We start from the raw sequence: 21,651 nt of genomic DNA on the forward strand, positions 1-21,651 counted from the left end.
AAAAACATATTTAACAAAAGCAACTTTTTTACGTCTAAAATATACACAATAATTCAATTTTTACAAATATTTCATGGATATCTTATTAAAAATGGTTTGAGTTGCAAAACATAATATAAGCTACACGTGTACTGCTACCGTTCCGTCGACTCAACAATAATAAAGCACCAGGCACCGACTGATAAAAAAATGAGGTTGCAGCACTAGAAAACAAAATTCATCGCATTTTAACTAGGTCGTTACGCCAGGAATAGTAGTTGGAAACTATCACACAGGGAAATCAACCACCACCACCGAATCAACCACCGAAACGGGAAATCAACCACTGATCAGATGCTCTCACTATGCGGCAGATCTTGGAGAAGATGACGGAACAGCAACTCTATTCTTTCCATCTCTTCATTGACTTCAAGGCCGCATACGATAGCATAGCCTTGATAGTTATGCTATTATGGTTAGCCAGATAACGGTTACGACGCAATGAACTCTGTTGGAATCCCGGACAAACTTGCCATACTAGTACGAATGATAATGACCAAAGTCGCTAATGACCAAAGTCGACCAAATTTCGGGGACCATCTTCTATAAGTCAAAGTGATAGACTCTCGTGACAGCTAGAATTTACGTTTAGTTATCTTCCCAAACGTTGGAGGATTCAATCCCCTCCTTTTCTGCGCTGCGTCACCATCTACATGGGGTTGTCAGGATCATCAAGTGGCTTCGGATCATACCCCATTGCAAGAGCAAGGTAAATTGATTTGAGTTAAAGAACTATTAAAGTGAGTACAGCGGCGGATCAAACGGTAGGCGGTGTAGGCGGTCGCCCAGGGCCTCGCCGTGTCGGGGGCCCCAAAAAATTTGTGTAGTAGTAACTTTCCACTTTGCACTTTGCACTATGCAAAATTTGCCGCTTCCTTTCGAAGAAACTTGGTGAGCGAGAGTGTAAATTGTTCAGTTTTTCATCGGAAAATGTTTGCCACTTATTTTTGACGAAATTGTTGTTCAGACTATTAATACGGTTAGATTAGTGTTTTAAGATGTAGAGAAAGACAATTTATTATAGGACTTGTAAATTCAGTTCACCAAGAAAGAAAATCTACAGCATTTCGAATAAGGAACGATGTAACAAAAGAATAAAAATCACTGTAAAGTTTAGCATTACACAAATAACAAAACAATAACTCATAAAGTATAAAAAGAAGCTAAAAGAAGTTAATTTCCACTACGAAATTATGCACTATCCGTGAAATTATCTTTCCCCTCCACATTTACTACTGCTGAAACTGCTGGCAACTGAATGTGCCGAATCTAAAGCCGTGTTTAGCTTTACTGTAGCTGTAACCTGTAGCACAAATGCTTCTTAAAAATAGAACCATGCAGAAAAATAACTATTACATTATTTAATGAAAAAATCATCATGCAGTACTTTGTTTTTAGTATCTTCAATTTCATCTTTTATTAATACATTCCAGATTTACTTGATTGTACGTAGCAAGTACATGTGTGATATTTGCCATTTCACTAATTCGATGTAAAATATTATTTTTTTATCCGAGAATACGCGAATTTCTATTTTTAGTTCCAAAGGTACGATACAAGATAACGAAATATGTGTATAAAGAAATAGGTGTATAAGAAAAGCTGCGATTAGCCGGACATGTTGGAGAAATATTCAACAAACCGAACAGTATCGCCATCTGACGGCATCGAGGCTTCAAAACGAAACACTAACTGTTGTGGTGTGGTTTACTTTTTGTTGCCCTTTCCAGCAGGTTTGCTTCCCTTCGCTGCAGCTCCAGACCCTTTAGCGTTCGTGTCCGATATGCGAACTTTAGTGTTCGTAGCCTCCGGCCCACCGGCACTCGTCTTCTTCCCGGGTCCTCCTTTTTGGGTCATATTTTTCGCACCCGGTCCAGTGTTCGTAGCCCCCGGCCCACCGGCACTCGTCTTCTTCCCGGGTCCTTCTTTTAGGGTCACTATTTTCGAACCCGGTCTAGTGTTCGAAGCCTCCAGCCCACCGGCACTCGTCTTCTTCCCGGGTCCTCCTTTTTGGGTCACAATTTTCGAACCCGGTCCAGTAGCTGCCCTGGAGGTGGCGTCACCTTTCCCATGGTTCGATACTCCACCACGTACTCCGGGAGCTTTGGATTTTACGTCTTTCCGTTGGTGAAGCGTTGGTTTCTGCTTGTGATCCCCTTGTGCAGGATCATCCGTACGGAAGCCGACCGTTTTTTTCCGCGAAACGGGTACACTATCACTGACACGATCTTTGCCATCGGCAGTCGGCTGGTTGGTAGATTCGTGGTTGTCATTTCCTTTTAGATTCGTCTGTTGCATCTCATTCGTACTTTTCCCTTTCGTCGAACCCAGTTTAACGGAGTCGTGTTTGGGACCGTGGGATGGACGACCGGTACGCCACGGACGACGGGTAACAGGTCTGGTCGTTGGAGCGATTGCAGATATAATCTGATGAGGAACACAGCTGAAAGAGCTGAAAGAGCTGGACGATTTGGACTCATCCTTCAGGCTCATTTGGTATGCGCAATCGATACAACGAATTTCGCAAATGTGGCACAATCGACACGATTGGGAACAACACGATTGGGAACTTCCATCCACACGATTCGGAACTTCCATTGTGTCCAAACCGTAGATAGATGGCGTTTTTCCATTGGGTGCCGGCCCCAATTCGGACGGGTCGTTGAAGCAGGTTGGCAGAATTGATTTTGCCAAAGATTCATCCTTTTGAGTTTTGTCGCCACACTTTGGACAGCAGCACTCGATTGACAGCCACTTCAAACAGGCCTTGCAACGTTCACAACATTTGAAATATTCTGAAAATAAACAGTCGGAAGTAGTCGTGGGATCTTCAATCGCAACATCATGCACGACTTGCCGCATCAACGTTATCGTTCCCACCACTTCATTGTCGGCGTCGTGTACGAAAAGTTTCTCTTGCACCGGTGAACCATCTCCGGCAGCGCAATCGAAATTCTTTACATACGCGTCCTTCAGATGAAGTACGCCCTTGTAAACGAATCCAGCGGGAATCCGTGGAATCAACACGAATCCTTCAGGTACTTCACTCAACACCATCATGTAAGCTGCTTGGATAGATGGTTGCTTGGATAGTAATGTTATATTTCAATGTTGCTAAAGGTTTATATTAGCTATGGTTGGTTGCTTCGATGGTTGCTTCGATTGTAAACTTCTGAATGATTATTTTTCAACGTCGCCAAAGGTTTTTATAATACAGGCAGTCCCCGAGATACGCTATTATAGCGGACCGCTATAACCCGGGAAAAATCCGCGTAACTCGAATTTCCACGTAAGTCGAATCCTGGTGCAATTTCGTTTATACTTCAAAGTCACAGAGTCGACTTCCTGCTCCGAACCTAAATTATTCGACGAATCAGGCGATTTTTAGAAACATTACATTAATATAAGTTAGAAAGAAATGTTTTATGTGAGAAAAAAAGGTATTTTTGACCAATTTTGAGCATTTTGCTTAGATTTTGTGCTATAAACTAGCTCAGCTGTCAAATTTTCAAAAACCGCGTATCACGGGGACTGCCTGTATATACATGCGAAATAGTTACAGTAGTCCTTTGTAGAACTGTCAAATAGTGCAGGATTTGCTTTCCTAACAAGTTTCAGTCGTCGTAAACAAATTCCTTCACGCTTCTTTGCAGCCAATCAACGAAATGAAAAAGACGTCAATCTGTTGTGGACACTGCTCGGGTCACTATATCGGACGGTGGAAGGTTACGATATCGATGCGGTGCTAAACTTCGAGAAGGATGATATTCCTCTGAAGGTAATACAGAAGCTTGAGGAGCGTGTGTTTACCAACGAAAACTTTGATCCGGAGAAGGTGAAGGCGGCGTCGACGGCTGCGGAAGGATTGTGCAAATGGGTCATTGCGATTGCAAAGTACGATAAGGTAGCAAAGGAGATAGCACCCAAGAAAGCAGCATTAGCCGAAGCTCAAGCGAGTTATAATGTAGGTTCTTGAGTTCTTTTTCCGGTTATCTCACTACACCACATTAGCATCCATTAACAAAGTTGTCATCAACTATTGTGTATTATTTCTCCTAGTCCGCTATGACGATACTGAATGCAAAGCTGGAACAGCTACGTATCGCCGAGGAAAATCTTGCGGATCTCCAACGTAAGCTGGACGAACAGATTGCTCAACATGCAAAGCTGCAAGCAAATGTAGAGCTGTGTATGAAGAAGCTGGAACGCGCTACGGAGATCATTACCGGTCTGGGTGGTGAGAAGGATCGCTGGCAGACGGCGGCAGAAACGCTGGCACTAATCTACGACACGCTCACCGGTGACGTGTTGATTGCATCTGGTATCGTTGCGTACTTGGGACCCTTCACGATGCAGTTCCGGGCACAGCAGATCGAACAGTGGATCGAACGGTGTACGGATCGTGGAACCATCTGTTCCCAGGACTTCCAGCTCGTGAACGTACTGGGGAACCCGGTCGATATTCGGGCGTGGAACATCTTCGGTTTACCAAGTGATGCATTTTCGGTGGAGAGTGCTATCATCATTCAGTAAGAATTGACCAGGGGCTTTGGGAATATTTAGAGAATAGCGATCGTGTTTTTGTATCGATGCGATGGTAAGACTCGAGATGTGAAGTGTAATGTGTGCTCTTTTTCCTCTTTTTAGCAATGCTCGACGCTGGCCTCTGATGATCGATCCCCAAGGGCAGGCTAACACATGGGTACGCAATATGGAGAAGGCGAACCGTATTTGTATAATACGTCTCTCACACCCTAACTATACACGCGTACTGGAGAACGCCATACAGTTTGGTCTACCAGTGCTACTGGAGAATGTCGGTGAAGAGATCGAACCAATGCTGGAACCGATTCTGTTGAAACAAATCTTCCGACAGGGGGGAACAATGTGTATCAAGCTGGGTGACTCAATCATAGAGTACAATGATTCGTTTAAATTTTACATCACAACAAAACTCCGTAGTCCCCATTACTTGCCGGAAATAGCGGTGAAGGTGACGCTACTCAACTTCATGATCACCCAGACTGGACTGCAGGATCAGCTGCTTTCGATAACAGTGGCGCGCGAACGACCCGAACTCGAGACAGAAAAGAACGCATTGATCGTGCAAGGGGCGGAGAACAAGCGGCAGCTGCAGGAGATCGAAGACAAGATCCTGCAGGTCCTCTCGTCCGAGGGTAACATTCTCGAGGATGAAACCGCTGTATCGGTCCTAAGCTCGTTGAAAACGCTGGCCAACGAGATCAACGAGGAGCAAATCGTTGCCGAGGGGACCGAACGTCAGATCGATGCGGCCCGTCTGCAGTACACGCCGATAGCGGCCCACTCGACGGTGCTGTTCTTCACGATTGCCGACTTGGCCTGCATCGATCCAATGTATCAGTACAGCCTGAATTGGTTCGTAAACCTCTTTACCGCGACTATCGACAATACCGAGAAGGTGGATGAGGTACCAGCCTGCTTGGAGGATCTTAGGACCTACTTTACGTACAGCCTTTACGAGAATATCTGCCGCAGCCTGTTTGAAAAGGACAAGATACTGTTCTCGCTATTGCTGGCTACGAATATGCAGCAGGATGCCGGCCAGCTCCGGTCGCCCGAGCTGATGTTTTTGCTTACCGGAGGTGTTGGATTGGACAATCTTGATCCCTACCCGCCAGCCGTTTGGCTGCCGGACAAAAATTGGGATGAGATCTGTCGTTTGAAGATTTCGCCCCGCTGAAGGAACATGTGGTTCAGAACTAGAAGCGGTACTTTGACGACGATACACCACATGAGGCATCCATTCCGGAGCCGTAGATTTCCACGGTGACAGCGTTCCAGAAGCTGCTGTTTCCGGGCGGATTAGTTGGTTCCCACGATCGAGTTATATGTGGCAGGTAGGTGAACAGTTATCCTATAGGATATCGGAGATTTGATTATTGTAGACTAACTGTTCCAATCAATCAAGCAATCAATTCCAGAAACAATGGAACCGAAATACGTGGAACCTCCGGCCTTCAATTTGGCTGCATCGTACGACGAATCGAACTGTTGTGTGCCATTGATCTTCGTGCTAACACCGGGTACCGATCCGATGGCCACGCTGATAAAATTTGCTGACGCCCAGGGTCTGGGGGCAAATCGGCTCTTCTCACTATCGCTCGGACAGGGTCAGGGACCTATCGCAACCAAAATGATCGACGAAGGTACCAAGTTCGGCAATTGGGTTCTGCTGCGAAACTGTCACCTCGCCCAGAGCTGGATGCCGACGCTAGAGAAGATCTGCGAAAGCTTCCAACCGGACACACGCATCCCGACTTTCGGCTCTGGCTAACCTCCAATCCGACGGAACACTTCCCGGTGGTGGTACTACAAAATGGAATCAAGATTACCAACGAACCACCGAAAGGTCTACGCATGAACGTGTCGCGCTCGTTCATGAGCGATCCAATATCCAACGTCGAATGGTTCGAGGCGTGCAAACAATCGGCCAACTTCAAAAAGCTCCTGTTCAGTCTGTGCTTCTTCCACGGTGTCGTGCAGGGGCGGCGCCAGTTTGGTCCGATCGGTTGGAACATACCGTACGAGTGTAACGAGACCGATCTGAGCATCAGCTTGACGCAGTTGCGAATGTTTTTGGACGAGTATGAAGAAGTACCGTATGTGGCACTACGCTACCTAACCGGAGAGTGTAACTACGGTGGCCGTGTAACGGATGATTGGGATTGTCGGTGTTTGAATACGCTTATAGCAAAGTTCTACACGGCGCAGGTGCTGGAGAACGAGAGAACGGACACTTTGTTGGCCAATACGCTCAAGACACAGGTATGTCGGTTGTTAGGTGTAGTACATCTGTAGTCAGTAACGCCATTTTCTTATCGGATGCAAACTGAAGGTTCGTACCGTAATTATGCCAGGTATTCTTCTGGTTAATTCCCACAGTACCTCACTGATTAGTAAATATAGGTGAAACACATTTAAACTGCCTTGACTGACACACACTGGAACTTTAAAACAATTTACTTTTCAATGTTAAGTAACTTTATTATCTGAATTTAATGCTACATTCCCAAAATACCCACCATTAGCATTTGCTGCAAATGAAAGTAATGTAAAATTAGGTTAAATTGCCAAACCTGGTTCAAAAAATTTTAAACAAAAATTGATTATGTTTCATTCTACTAATTGGCTAAATTTCCATTGGATTTCCACATTCAATTGACAATGGTAGATTCTTGAGGATTTAAAGGTTTGTAAAAAATTGGAAACTGTTTGATTTTGTTTTTAAGTTTCATTAAATTACTGTAACCAATTCTTGATTTTCTAAAACATTAACATTAACATTAAAAGTCTACTCATTGAGTATGTTATTCTCGCACAGAACACATCAACCGGTGTGTTCAGGGAAACTCCTGCCGAGCTTGTGATTAGCGTATCGTCAAACATTTTGAAGCTTCTTCCGCCAGAGTTTGATCAGGACGCCGCACTGGAGAAGTATCCGACCGACTATCATCAGGTAACTCGTCAGCTCTCGCACTGAGATTTCTCTCGATTACAGGAATGTTATATACACGATACTCCCTTATCTTCTGCAGAGCATGAATACGGTACTGGTGCAGGAGATGGTACCGTTTAACAATCTACTCATCTGCATCCGGGGTAGACTCCAGACGGCTCGCAAAGCCATGCAGGGTCTTGTCGCCATGTCACCAACCGTGGAAGAGGTGGTCAGCGCGATACTGGTCGGCAAGATCCCATCCGTCTGGGCGAAGCGTTCCTACCCGAGCCTGAAAACGCTCGGCTCGTACATTGCGGACTTTATCGCGCGGTTAGAATTCCTGCAACAATGGTACGACGAAGGCCCGCCAGCAACATTCTGGGTGTCGGGCTTTTTCTTCACCCAGGCATTTTTGACCGGCGCACAGCAAAACTTTGCCCGCAAGTACGTCATACCGATCGATCTGCTAGTGTTCGATAATGAAGTGTTGCGGGAAGCGGACATCACGGAACCGCCGGACAATGGGGTGTACGTGTATGGATTGTTTTCGGAAGGCACCACATGGGATAGGGAAAAGGGCAGGATGGGATCTGCAGGAGTCTATACCACGCGTCCTGTTTGATACCGTGCCATACGTGAGTACTGCTTAAGATGGTAAGGTTTTCCTGTCGCTAAATTCATATTTTCTCTTTTAGATTCTGCTGAAACCGATGAAAAAAGACGATTTTGTTCCGCGGCACACGTACCGCTGTCCGGTATACAAGACGGTCGAACGGCGCGGTACGCTTTCCACGACGGGCCACAGTACTAACTTTGTCATAGCGTTGTTGCTAAATTGTGATCCCAATGTGAAACCGGACCATTGGGTTTTGCGTGGTGCGGCTATGCTTTGTCAGCTTAGTCACTAACCGGTTTCAACGCACAGCACGGAGGAAGAAGCATGAAGTATAAAATAGGCTCCTAATGCTTTTTTGCCCCTTTCTGCGATCAATGACGTAGGGGATTTTCGTTTAATGAGGGTTTTTCAGAACTACAAGTCATTTTACAAGCAAATGAAGACATGATACGAAAATAGACATGATACGAAAAACATATTTAACAAAAGCAACTTTTTTACGTCTAAAATATACACAATAATTCAATTTTTACAAATATTTCATGGATATCTTATTAAAAATGGTTTGAGTTGCAAAACATAATATAAGCTACACGTGTACTGCTACCGTTCCGTCGACTCAACAATAATAAAGCACCAGGCACCGACTGATAAAAAAATGAGGTTGCAGCACTAGAAAACAAAATTCATCGCATTTTAACTAGGTCGTTACGCCAGGAATAGTAGTTGGAAACTATCACACAGGGAAATCAACCACCACCACCGAATCAACCACCGAAACGGGAAATCAACCACTGATCAGATGCTCTCACTATGCGGCAGATCTTGGAGAAGATGACGGAACAGCAACTCTATTCTTTCCATCTCTTCATTGACTTCAAGGCCGCATACGATAGCATAGCCTTGATAGTTATGCTATTATGGTTAGCCAGATAACGGTTACGACGCAATGAACTCTGTTGGAATCCCGGACAAACTTGCCATACTAGTACGAATGATAATGACCAAAGTCGCTAATGACCAAAGTCGACCAAATTTCGGGGACCATCTTCTATAAGTCAAAGTGATAGACTCTCGTGACAGCTAGAATTTACGTTTAGTTATCTTCCCAAACGTTGGAGGATTCAATCCCCTCCTTTTCTGCGCTGCGTCACCATCTACATGGGGTTGTCAGGATCATCAAGTGGCTTCGGATCATACCCCATTGCAAGAGCAAGGTAAATTGATTTGAGTTAAAGAACTATTAAAGTGAGTACAGCGGCGGATCAAACGGTAGGCGGTGTAGGCGGTCGCCCAGGGCCTCGCCGTGTCGGGGGCCCCAAAAAATTTGTGTAGTAGTAACTTTCCACTTTGCACTTTGCACTATGCAAAATTTGCCGCTTCCTTTCGAAGAAACTTGGTGAGCGAGAGTGTAAATTGTTCAGTTTTTCATCGGAAAATGTTTGCCACTTATTTTTGACGAAATTGTTGTTCAGACTATTAATACGGTTAGATTAGTGTTTTAAGATGTAGAGAAAGACAATTTATTATAGGACTTGTAAATTCAGTTCACCAAGAAAGAAAATCTACAGCATTTCGAATAAGGAACGATGTAACAAAAGAATAAAAATCACTGTAAAGTTTAGCATTACACAAATAACAAAACAATAACTCATAAAGTATAAAAAGAAGCTAAAAGAAGTTAATTTCCACTACGAAATTATGCACTATCCGTGAAATTATCTTTCCCCTCCACATTTACTACTGCTGAAACTGCTGGCAACTGAATGTGCCGAATCTAAAGCCGTGTTTAGCTTTACTGTAGCTGTAACCTGTAGCACAAATGCTTCTTAAAAATAGAACCATGCAGAAAAATAACTATTACATTATTTAATGAAAAAATCATCATGCAGTACTTTGTTTTTAGTATCTTCAATTTCATCTTTTATTAATACATTCCAGATTTACTTGATTGGTGTAACAAAGTACATGTGTGATAATATTTGCCATTTCACTAATTCGATGTAAAATATTATTTTTTTATCCGAGAATACGCGAATTTCTATTTTTAGTTCCAAAGGTACGATACAAGATAACGAAATATGTGTATAAAGAAATAGGTGTATAAGAAAAGCTGCGATTAGCCGGACATGTTGGAGAAATATCCAACAAACCGAACAGTATCGCCATCTGACGGCATCGAGGCTTCAAAACGAAACACTAACTGTTGTGGTGTGGTTTACTTTTTGTTGCCCTTTCCAGCAGGTTTGCTTCCCTTCGCTGCAGCTCCAGACCCTTTAGCGTTCGTGACCGATATGCGAACTTTAGTGTTCGTAGCCTGCGGCCCACCGGCACTCGTCTTCTTCCCGGGTCCTCCTTTTTGGGTCATATTTTTCGCACCCGGTCCAGTGTTCGTAGCCCCCGGCCCACCGGCACTCGTCTTCTTCCCGGGTCCTTCTTTTAGGGTCACTATTTTCGAACCCGGTCTAGTGTTCGAAGCCTCCAGCCCACCGGCACTCGCCTTCTTCCCGGGGCCTCCTTTTTGGGTCACAATTTTCGCACCCGGTCCAGTGTTCGTAGCCCCCGGCCCACCGGCACTCGTCTTCTTCCCGGGTCCTCCTTTTTGGGTCACAATTTTCGAACCCGGTCCAGTAGCTGCCCTGGAGGTGGCGTCACCTTTCCCATGGTTCGATACTCCACCACGTACTCCGGGAGCTTTGGATTTTACGTCTTTCCGTTGGTGAAGCGTTGGTTTCTGCTTGTGATCCCCTTGTGCAGGATCATCCGTACGGAAGCCGACCGTTTTTTTCCGCGAAACGGGTACACTATCACTGACACGATCGGCAGTCGGCTGGTTGGTAGATTCGTGGTTGTCATTTCCTTTTAGATTCGTCTGTTGCATCTCATTCGTACTTTTCCCTTTAGTCGAACCCAGTTTAACGGAGTCGTGTTTGGGACCGTGGGATGGACGACCGGTACGCCACGGACGACGGGTAACAGGTCTGGTCGTTGGAGCGATTGCAGATATAATCTGATGAGGAACACAGCTGAAAGAGCTGAAAGAGCTGGACGATTTGGACTCATCCTTCAGGCTCATGCGGTATGAGCAATCGATACAACGAATTTCGCAAATGTGGCACAATCGACACGATTGGGAACAACACGATTGGGAACTTCCATCCACACGATTCGGAACTTCCATTGTGTCCAAACCGTAGATAGATGGCGTTTTTCCATTGGGTGCCGGCCCCAATTCGGACGGGTCGTTGAAGCAGGTTGGCAGAATTGATTTTGCCAAAGGTTCATCCTTTTGAGTTTTGTCGCCACACTTTGGACAGCAGCACTCGATGGACAGCCACTTCAAACAGGCCTTGCAACGTTCACAACATTTGAAATATTCTGAAAATAAACAGTCGGAAGTAGTCGTGGGATCTTCAATCGCAACATCATGCACGACTTGCCGCATCAACGTTATCGTTCCCACCACTTCATTGTCGGCGTCGTGTACGAAAAGTTTCTCTTGCACCGGTGAACCATCTCCGGCAGCGCAATCGAAATTCTTTACATACGCGTCCTTCAGATGAAGTACGCCCTTGTAAACGAATCCAGCGGGAATCCGTGGAATCAACACGAATCCTTCAGGTACTTCACTGAACACCATCATGTAAGCTGCTTGGATAGATGGTTGCTTGGATAGTAATGTTATATTTCAATGTTGCTAAAGGTTTATATTAGCTATGGTTGGTTGCTTCGATGGTTGCTTCGATTGTAAACTTCTGAATGATTATATTTCAATGTCGCCAAAGGTTTATATACATGCAACTTCTTCCGACCTTATTATCGGGTTTCGAGTACAACTAATTAGTTCTTCATGGGATATAAAAACATTATTCACATACAGAATGTGTATTAAGTAATTACAGAATGTGTATATTTTCTATACTCGTATGCTAAGATTGTTTTTATAAGTGGCGGTTCAAACGTTAGGCGGTTTAGGCGGTCGCCTAGGGCCTCGCCGTGTCGGGGGCCCCAAAAAATTTGTGAAGTAGCAAAAGGTACAAAGGTACTCCGCGAATTAAGAGCAGAGTTAATTTATAAATTGTGCTATAGCACAAAATCTAATTAAAAAGGTAAAAAAAGTTATCGAAAATATCTTCCTTGATTATATAAAACATTTGTTTCTATTTGACTAGCTATATCGGCCCGGTTACACGGCTACGCAAGAGAAGTATGCAGTGTATTCAAACTCCTTCTTCTTTATCGGCACGACATCTTTAGGATGTTGAAGCCTACCATTTCTATTTTTTTTACTTTATTTACCCGTGGGATAATCAATGCTGCGTACGGAGGTTTGGTGGTCCAAATGAAATTTTTCCGTGGTCCTGTCTTGTACAAACCGACTGCGCTACCAATACACCATCTGGCCGCCCCTTGAACCCTTATATTTCGTTTCACTGCAACCTATTCATGTATTCTCTTTCTTGAACGGGATTTTCGAGTTAAAGATTTTTATATTTCATATTTCCATTTTTTTCATCTGTTTGTAAATGATCCTACCGTTAGATGCTAGAATAGAAACCATTCTTGTTTTCACTTCCGTAATATTCGCCAGCTATTGCCATTGCGATACTCGTGGAGTGGTATTCTTTTCTCTCACCGATTGTACCGTGAAAATGACCTGCCTGCGTGTTTCGGAACAGTATTGTGGAGGAGTATTGTGTTTAGAATTCCGATTGCCAAAATTTTAGCAAGTTTGCAAGCCGGTAATGATGTTATAACCGACACAATCTGTCAGTGTACTACGACATAGCTAGCATTGTCATAGAATGAAATCATATTGCAATCATTAGAACTCTCTTTTCCATTTCATATTACAACCTCATTATTCTTGGAATACCATTTCTGGCTTTCTTGATTTTTACTTATTCGAAGCTGGATTGTAGGACCAGCTTATAGACTTTATATCTTCGGAAAAATGGATACACAGATACAGTGGTAACTGGTGTTGGTGGTGATATAGCCGGTTCCGATATTGTTTTCGAAGATGATGATGGCCCTAGCGGACCATTTGAAGAAGATGATTAGGGGCGGTCCAGCGGCGGATCAAACGGTAGGCGGAGTAGGCCCCTTCTTACTGCGCTTTTCACTTTGTCACATTTCAAGGGCCTCAATGCCCCCCCCCCTCCTTCATCGTTTTTAAAATTAGAGGCCCCAACTATAATTCCGCCCTGTGCCTCCAAGCGGATTGATCCTCCACTGGTTGAGTGTCACAAGGCATTTCCTCCTTGCGATTTGCCTTATCCCGGGCATACTCGGTTGGTACGTTCTTTATTTACTATTGTTATTATGATCTTTTGATTATTTTTTTTTTATTTACAACGGCTCTTTATCGTATTACGAGTCGCATATGGATGGGAGGGGAAATTACTATCAATAGTAGTTTTAAAAGCATCCGGTGGCATTAGAAATCATCTCTCGGATGGCGAAACATTAGCAAGCACGGGCAAAGCATTCTCGCTCGTCATTGCGTTGATCTGTACGCATAGTTTCATCGTACTTCTGTACCGTGCGTATTGTGCAAATGTTCTGCGCAATTCAGTGCGTGCGCCAATGGAACACGTTTAACGAGGTCTTTTTTCTTCAGTTTTCATGTGTAATGTTTCTCGACCGGAAGTGCACGTTTCTTGTAATGTATATTTCAATAACACGCTGGCAATGCTTTGTCCAGAAGCAATGTCTTAGCGATAACAAAATACATCGCCCAGAGACTCATATTCCGTAGCTTATTATAGCGATAAGGGCTAAATATAATGCATTTTAGTATAATGATTTTGAGGGGGCAAGAAAAAAAATGGGCTTGAAAGAAGAAAAGAGAAAGTTTTTATTATTTTTTGTTATTACTGTTTCTTAAATAATTATTTGTTTAATCAATTCAATTAAAATATATCATCACGTAAAAGTGTTTCAATTAACGCTGTGCATTGTTTGTGCAACAAACATTTACTGTTTAATGCCTTTATTCAGAGTTTTTCTGTAGTATTCAGTTATTAAATCATTCCAGGCCTTAATTAATTTAGACTTAATTAACTCATTGCTGAACCATCAAATCTATTTTCGAAAAAGGTTCGATCGAGTAAAGATTTTAATCCAAACCGGACGAATTGTAGAGTACCTCATTTTTTCGATCAGTACGTCTAATGCTGTTAGGTAACATAATTATTGTTGAAAGATCAACCCCTTATGGGAGCTTATGCTTGGAGTTGACTGGTAACTGTTTAGTAATGTCTTATTTTATCTAAATTCTTATCTAAAAATATGATCCGTCTAATCGGCTTCGCAGTTTCCATTCGATGGATGGTAAATTGTAAAGTTGAGCGTGTGTTTTTGGACATCTAATACGTTTTTAAGTGTTGAAAGGGGGATTGGACTTACGAGTACAATCTGAATTGCTAAATGTCTTTTCAGCTGTCTACTCTGAATCGGATCGGATGAGACTAGTGTTTTGTTTTTTGTTTTGAGAATAATCATTCTTACGAATCTTCATTGAAAAGTCATTTAAATCATAAGGCGACTCTGAAGTTATTAAAAAATGCTTAAACATGCATGACTCCTCAAATGATTAATAAACTCTTCATGATTAATCTTAAGGTCTTTGTAAATGAATCCTTGCTACATTTAGTTTATGTGGTTTTGGAAAAAAAATTATATCCAGATTCTCTGGAGATTTAAGAATCTGTAAGGATTCATTGTTATAAGAAGATTTGGGAATCGTCAAAGATTCAGATAAGTGATTCAGTAAGACTGAGAGTCATTGATTAAGCTAAAAGATTTATTCCGATTCATAATTCTGAATCAGATTCTCTCAACTCTACATGGGTCCATTTTAGAGCCATTTTCCATATAATTGTACGTGTCTATTTCCATTATGCCAGTCGTATGATAAAGATTATCACTTAAAATCACAATGAAAAAACTATAAACAATTGTGCGGCATTAGTAAGAATTTCATTCGCGTAATTGGTCGAACATATGGAATAACAGAATAGAATTATGAAAATGAAGGATTTATCCAAATAATGTCAAAGAATCTGAAGGTCAGACAGTTTGCTTCCGGTTTCAAAAAATCATCTTTATGATTTCTTGATACTTGTGCTCAGTTAAGAAATCCATATGCATTTTTTCCAGGATACGACCAATTCATAACCACCTAACAAGAATGCCTCAGATGGTGCGTTTGGTTTTCCTGTTAGTTGATCTTATTCCCAACTGAATCAAAACCCGTGCTTCCGAGGATTTCCAACACGAAAACAAACAACATTTCAACACCCCTCGCCAGTCGCGGGCCAGCGTTGTGAGTCCTACGGGGTGCAACAAACTTTCATGGTGTGTTTGGTTTAAAAAGACATCGCATTCTCGATCGGGTAAAAAGACGCGTGATAGCTACCGGAACGGAAGAAACCACTTTGAGGCGAAACGTTGTACCAAATCGCAGGACCGATGTTTAAACCGCGAGCGGTTCACTAACCTGTACCGGAACGGTGGTGGTTCCCTCCTTGGAAATTAAAACGCGCTATACTGCCTTTAAACGGCATCTGAAACATGCGCTGGAAAGATCGAGCTGCGTGGCTTCATTCGCTCCTCGGGTGTGGGATGGGGCATGTTTTACTGCTTCCTGTAAAACCAGGACAGCCGGAAAGGAGGAAAATTCAACCGAAAAGAAATATTATCAGCACGCTTTCATTGCGCTTTTCGGAACTTAGGAGGTTTTTGGCCACATGTGCTAATGCATGGAACACTTCAACAAGTGTATGTTGATGATGATTTGATGTGCTGCTAACGGAAACGTTTTGACACAAAAAAGTAAACGTAAAAACGTAAAAGGATCGGCACGCGCCCATTGGAAGTAACAGTGCATGGGTTATGGTGAACAGCGAGATAATTTTCCTCGTTATTGCTCTTTCTTGTTCGTATTGTGAACATATGGCACAGAAGTACAATTTCGTGTGTTACAGCAAATACATTGATACATTGTAAAAGAAAAGGAGTTGTCTAATTAGCGAAACAGCACGGAAGTTTATTTAGTGCTAATTTATTTAGTAGAATGTATTCTAAACTTTATGCACACTAGTATCTATGACCGTTCCAAAATCCCTTTCGGCTCAATCCTCCGATTGACTATCCGTGGTTACGTGGTAAAGTTAAAATTTAGTAAGCCAGAAATGGCAGGCATATGACCTAGCAGGTCGTTATACCAAGAAGAGAGATTGTTGCATTGTAGCGCAAATTCAGCCAAAGTATGGTGCTCATGTCATTGGAATGACGCCGGACAACCTCACCTGCTTAAGATATCAGCATGCATAGAGGGTTTGGGATACATCCAAAATGATGTAGTATAAATCGAGTGTAGGAATATATCGATTGGAAATAAGCAAAGTGGTTATACCTCTTATTAAGTAAGATGTCGTAATACTAAGCATAGCTTTTTAATTTGCATTAATATTTAAAATTGTATTTCCCTAAGTAAAATCTGTAGTATAAATAGTAAATTGTCTGGAAAAGATATAAGTATAGTAAATATAAAACTGTATTAAACTGTATATGAAAAGACAAGTTGTAAGGCTGTTTGAAGATATTGAACTGAAAAATTCAAATCTGTCTTGAAATGCTCCTAAATCTTTCGACTTTAAAACCTTAAAACCATTTTCCCATCATGAGCAAAACAGAATAACAACAGTATAATGAAAATGATCAACCAGTGCTCGAGCGTTTCCCCTACGCGATCTTTTTTCCGGATCTTTTCCATCAACAGCACCACAAACATGGAATCCATCATCTCCCGCACTGTAAGTCAACCTCGAAGGCTTCCGTTCGTTCGTACGTTCCTCGCGTGGTACAATTAATCTTTTTCTCTTCTCCAGCGAGCGATCTACCGCTTGGTCGCATCGGATGAAAACGCACTTCATAGATATAACAAATAAATTGCTGGTTGTCTTCGTTTGCGAGCGAAACAAGATCGTAAGGATCAGTTATCTCTTCACCGTACCCTGTTTTTAAGATCGAATATCACACACTCTTGCATGCGTACAGTTACACCGAGCTGGGCACGATCCTGTATCGTAAAAAGGGGACAGTTTTCCTGAAGGGTGTAAAATAACTTCACCGACGCGTGCGTGCGGGAAACACTGGAAGCCATGGGAAGAGGTGTAAGCTGCATAGAAAGGTGGATGTTTATGCTAAAACATCCTAAGCAGACGGCTCGAACGGACAAGTTTCTAGTGCCGGGTTTAACGTACTCGATTACCGTTTTGTTTACGGAAAGGTGTCAAACTGAAGCAGAATACATATTCAACGCAACGTAAGTAAGCGTCAAGGGTGAACTGCTGCTAGAGGTGAATGTCGCTCGTGCCTTCTTGAACTTTTTCGTTTGGCACCTGCCTCGCACGTGCAATCTTTGCTTTAGGGATTCTGCAAAAGGATGCTTCTGTAGATAAAGGAGCGCTTTGTCTGTGGTTCAAAACGACACTTTACCCCACAAGTTGACTGAACAAACGTTGGCAACTACAAAAAAACATGGTTTTAACTTCCTTTTGAAGTATTATTTTTTTGCCGCTGCATCAGCACTGTTGCACAGCATCCAAGCTGCAACGCAGATGTGCGCAAAACTGATAAACGTCTAGGTATGCTCGTGTGACCTCAATTTCGATCATTTTGTTTTTGGTAAAAAGGGTTTTTTTGACAAAAAGCAGCGGTAAATTTTAAATAAGGTGTGTTTGTTTGCTGGCCACACAGGATTCGACCACCCAGCAGTTGAAAACGTTTATTGAAAGATCACTTAAATCACTTAACCGTTTTTTATTTAAATATAAACCAAAAAATAACGTAATTAGGTAAACATGCATTCATAATGTACTTTATAACAGGTTCGAACTTATTTTTCAGTGAATTTAAAATTTATACGTTACAATTTTACTCAACTCTAAGATAAAAACAATATTGGCGGAAAAGTCCTTACCTTCTGTTAGGTGGCGAACGAGTTTGCGGGCCTTTCGAAGGTAGGGCCGTTACTATACAAAACCATTTTTCTAAATTTCAGATATTTGTTTAGACACCAATAAGGTGTTCCGCTAATGAGGAACTACTACTTATTTGGGGCACGCAATCATGTATTACATATTTATTTATTTTACAAAATAAATCATTAATATTTTTTTATTTTTATTAATATTTTTATACATGAGATTTATTACTTTGTTTTCTATTTTTTACGAAAGTAGCTTGAGGAAAGTTGTTAACTGACACATTATCTTGTTTCGTTAGCCTGTCAGGTCGTCATTTAAGTTATTTCAATTTTTTTTATTTCTTCAGGAAATAAAATTGCTATTTAAATTTTTCTATACTTAGAAATATTATTGATCAGTTGATGCATTTAAAAATAATGAACAGAAAACAAACAGTTGAATTAAACGTTAATAGTTTTACACCAGTGTATCATTTCACAAATTCACACTATGTAGCATCAAGTCTGATGTCTAAGGTGTCTAAGTGTGACATACGTTAGATAATCTTATCCAACCTCACTAAGCTTATAATAATTTCACATGACGAATCTACAATTTATGTTAGCAACGCTCCAACCAGTAAAAGGTATTCGCATAAATCGGATAGGACAGCCGTCACGAAATGGTTGTTTGCAACTATATACCCTATACATGTGCCAATCTTACTCGTTTGCCTGCATCTCTTGTGAGCGGTATGTTTTTTTTTAAAGCGAAGAAAATACCAGCAAGTCTTTTGCGGAGCACGCTTCTAACGGGACATTGTTTAAGAACACGTGTTTTGCTTACGAGTGTAAGCCCCAATTGTAAGCAAAGGAAATTCAATTTGTCCCCAGGCGGATGCGTGTGGATCCTGTGTTTTATTCCCTTGCTTTGAAAGTGATGAAATGGTTGTACAGAAAGACACCACTGCACATAACGGAACCTAAACAAGTACGACAAAGAATGGTACAAGATGTCAAAACAGAGGAAGTACAAAGAAAATGAAGAAATGTCCACACGAATGGAAGGCAGATAAGATGCTGTAAAGATGTAAATTTATTTAAAAAAAACATTAAATTTTACGAAAAGGTTACTAAACATCTGGCGGATGATGTATTATTTGTTGCTGCAAACGTTAGACTGAAGCTGCTAAAAGCAATAAAATGCATTTGCAGATGTTTTTAATTGTGCAGATGCTAGATGAAAAGAGAAGACACGGCAGACATCGTGGAAATTGTTGATATTTTGGAGAAACAATGTCACGATTCATCCATTAATATCATTACTTTATGTTGAAACTAATTGTTCATTTTTTTCATTTTTTGATGTTTTGAATTATTAGTTCAATATTTACTTACATGATTTATTAATTAAATCACTTTTATTTTACTTTAATTAACATTTGTTTTACTTTTATTGTTTTATTACTTGTTATAAATTATTTATACGCTTGTGTTTTACATACCCGTAAAATTTTAGGTATATACCTCGTAAACCCTAAATATTTAGAGAAGCTATTATTGGTAATATTTTTTAAATACCTAAATAAAGCATATTAACACCACAATCGTTTATGCTCAACGAAATTTAAAAAAACGCATGATTTAAGTTGGTTATGCATCTGAGTAAAAAGAGAGAAACTATGTAACACTATTTACTGAAGTGTTGCATCAATCCACATATTCAATGATGCATTGTTAAAGCTGATCTTTTGGTGGCTTGGTGGCGAATAGGTAGCGGAGCCGACCTCCACATGGCAGGACAGGTCTAAAATCCCGTCTGTACCAGGACGCAAAACTGACTTTAGCTGCGGGTAAATAAAGTAAAAAGGACAGAAAGTTAGACCTCTTGAGGTTGTTGTGTCGTTAAAGTTGAGTGGACAGTTGATTTCAATCTTTAAAATAAGGTGAATAAAAATATACCACGTTGGTTATATACCATACTAGGGTTATTCTTCTAGAAATGAAAAAAAATCTCGGTATAATTTATGTTTCACAACTATCGTTGATATCTTTTAACTTACTGGAATAAGAGTGTTGTAGTGTATCTTAATTCTATTTTGTTTTAATATTATTAAATCTAAATTGCGGACTCTTCAAATTTTATGTGTTTATCAACGGTTTTTAGCAACATTAACTTTATGTCGTATGTAATAAATTATATGTTTGACGTTCTAAGTAACTTTGCTGCGTTTGAGGTCACGCCGATGGTCAACCGCAATTAAAACGCATTGCTTACATTTCTTCGCAGTGATGATCTCTCTACTCATGATCGAAATTGGAATGAACTCCCTGTTCTGACCTCTTTACTCTTTTCCCATTTTCTCGTTCCTCTATTGGTTTCCAACATGAGGATCGTCATAGTGTTTCGGTTGCATGACTACGCTTTGATTTATGCATTCCACGCCTAACGATCGTTGCTGCACAAAACATGGCAATGAAGAGGTCGTTTGCATCCTATAAAACGATAATTTGAAGGGCTGATGGGATGAGCAACTATCCCGAAATTTGCATACACACCCTTACATGCGGGCAAGAAGATGGGCTGGGATGCTAATTTAGAGACATTTTGGCCAACTGTCAGTTGACGGTAAAGGTCAGAATGATGGCAGGTTGATGACGCCCATCACGGGTGTCGTATGCTATGAGTCAGTTTTGCGGCGTTCATGCTAGATGCGAACCTGTTTGGGATAAATGTTAGGTGGTGGGATACTTACCACTTTCTTCAATTAGTACGTATGGACGCGTGGGCCACACACGGTGCCCGTAAGTTCGGAGAATTAGATTGAAACTCCCGCTCAAATAAGCAAACTCGTTGATTTACGCGGCAACGAAGTTTCTGCCACTGTGTTTGAAGGATTGGTTTGAAGGTTGTCCTTTCGGGACGTTGACGCGTGGGTGATTCGTTGACGTTTTATGATGGTTCTCCATTGCCATCTTTTGGAGTTGAAATTCAGCGGATGTGGAGGTTGTGATCGTTGCATATTATTCCTCAGCTTCATCGCGTAAGATCTCAAAATAGCTCTGGCTCAATTTAACGACATTTTCTTTTGTTGCATGCCCTATCGAATGCTGTGAAAAAGGCAATTAAACCGAAATATTAAAACTGCAATAAACCGACTGGATCGTCAAACGTATTGTGCATTTTATGCAGTGACAATAAAGAAACTCTTGGACCAACGGGCTCATGCATGAAGAAAGGGTACCCGTGGTATGTTGGTTTACGACGATGTTCACACAAGTACTGAGCATTATTCTTATATCAACCATCATTTCGTGAAGTTTTAGGGGAAACGAAATGTAACTCCGAAAACACATGTGTAACATCATGCACCATGAGGAACGATTAGTCGAAGGGAGTTTTAAAATCTGGTTCCTTGCGTACAGTGGTCTTTGATGGCACGCGACAACTTCAGCCAGCTGTTATTCGTGGAATTCGTCTGCGTAAACCTCCGGAAGGTTACCGGATAGCAATAACTGGTTGCCCATTTTTATACCTAA

General features: G+C 41.6%; 1 pseudogene; it reads left to right on the forward strand.

The window, feature by feature from the left end:
* The first annotated feature begins 344 nt into the window (after window positions 1-344).
* Window positions 345-8,565, forward strand: LOC128302778 (dynein axonemal heavy chain 7-like; annotated as a pseudogene).
* Window positions 8,566-21,651: the final 13,086 nt, after the last annotated feature.

The sequence above is a fragment of the Anopheles moucheti genome, chromosome 3 (genome assembly GCF_943734755.1).
Source record: "Anopheles moucheti chromosome 3, idAnoMoucSN_F20_07, whole genome shotgun sequence".
Lineage (NCBI taxonomy): Eukaryota > Metazoa > Arthropoda > Insecta > Diptera > Culicidae > Anopheles > Anopheles moucheti.